The sequence below is a fragment of the Excalfactoria chinensis genome, chromosome 32 (genome assembly GCF_039878825.1).
Source record: "Excalfactoria chinensis isolate bCotChi1 chromosome 32, bCotChi1.hap2, whole genome shotgun sequence".
NCBI classification, from domain to species: domain Eukaryota; kingdom Metazoa; phylum Chordata; class Aves; order Galliformes; family Phasianidae; genus Excalfactoria; species Excalfactoria chinensis.
The window spans coordinates 779,141-781,075 of record NC_092856.1 but is presented as its reverse complement, the minus strand read 5'-3'; positions in this window follow the sequence as shown (position 1 = coordinate 781,075).

Below are 1,935 nucleotides of genomic sequence, written 5' to 3'. Positions count from 1 at the left end.
GATGGTTGACTGCGCTGTGTTTGAAAGGTGGAAACAAACATGCACAGAGCATACCTGAAAAACACAGAGAGAACAAAATCCCAGCAAGTGAAGCGCGCTGCTGTCAATGCAACATCAGCACATGCAAGAACCGTCATCACTGAGCCTCTCCATGGCTGTAATTTAATGCGAGTGGGCATCTAGGAGGGAATAAATGGGCAAAAAAGAATTTGGTCCGTGAAAGAATTCTTTGAAGAGAAGCAGAAAAGCAATTGGATCCTTTTATTTGTGGCTCAGACGCATTCCTGGATTCCCAGCCTGCTTTATTCAGGACCACTTTTGTCCGTGTCACTGTGAGATACAATGGCGTGTCCCCGAGGCACAGCGCTCTGTAATGCAGCTTCTGCAGCTCCCATCGCTACTCCAGAGCACAGCACTGCTGGGCACAAAGCCACGGCTTTAGAAAACACCAAAGAGTGCAGAATACCAAACTGTTTCCACAGCAACGTGGCTACAGAAACCTTCCAACACGGCGCTTCTCCCGGGCTGGTAGCCTCCCCTGCAACAAAGGATGGGGATCCAGAGGTGGCTGAGGAATCTGAACACCTGAAATAAGCTCCATGGGAACTTTGGGTTTCCTCTTTAACATCTTGGTGGTTTCAGCCCATCAAGATTTTCCGATGTCCCAGGAAATGGAACGCAGTCAAACGCCACAGCTCCTCAGACTCCATTTTCCAGCAGAAAGGAACGTTTCATTTGGGAAGGAGGAAGCACCAAGTTTGAGAGGTAAGGATACCCCAAAATGCTGCCCTCCATCCACAGCACAAAGCTGCTCACCCACCCTCACCTCACTGCCCACCCTGCAATCGATGAGTGTTTAAGCACTGCCAGTTATTAATCACCGTAATGACTGCAGTTGGCAGAGTGGTTTCAGTCAACCCCTCTCCTAAAGCAGCTGCAAGATGTGAAAGAAAGCCTCTCCTCAGCCCTCTCTGCTTGGCTTCTACCTCGAGCAGCGCTTGGCTGTTCACAAACATCCCATTTCAGGTTCTTACACCATTCAGCCCAAGCAGAAACAAAAGGATTTGCATAAGAAAAAGGAAAGAAGCAAGCAGAATGGGTCTGACAAACCCTGAAAAGAGAAACGTTTTAGGGAAAGCATGGAAGCTCTGCTCAGACTCTCTTCCCACCTTCTCTGGCTGATGCTGCCATTGAAATCAATAGGATTTTTGCCATCTTTCTCTGGCAGCAATAATTGGGCCCCTCCTTCTCCAACAGCTTCTACCTCTCCTAATTCAACACAGGAGCAAGACCAGTTACCATGGCAATGCGAGTTACTTCTTGATGACAGACGGGATCCGGGTTCTGCTGCTATTTCCTATAACAGGCAGTCAGAAATAGCTCATCCATCCCCAGCAGTGCCTTATGCTTCAGTCCTCCTGTTCCACCCCGTTTACCAGCAGCGTTTGGATACTGATCATTAAGAGTGAGCGGGCAAACGCTCCCTGAGCCATTTCATTTGGGTTTGGTTCAGTTTTGAGCATGTTTAGAATCTGCTCCCTTTGTACACTGTCTTTGCTTTTAAAAACCCATCGACTTCCCTAAAATACACGAGGAACATTCCAGAGGGGAACTCTCCTTACCAGGATGAGTATGGGCATGGTATGGTATACTGTATGGACATGGTATGGTATACTGTATAGGCATGGTATGGTATACTGTATAGGCATGGTATGGTATACTGTATAGGCATGGTATGGTATACCATATGGGCATGGTATGGCATACCGTATGGACATGGTTCCACTTAGCGAGCTTCACATTTCAGCCACATAATAAACTTTGTATGTTTTCCTTCTTTCCAAGCCATCCTCAGATAACATACCTCAAACTTCAGCTTTCACAGCTAGAAATGCAGCTTCCCTGTATTCCTATGGTTTATTTCTATTAGAGCAT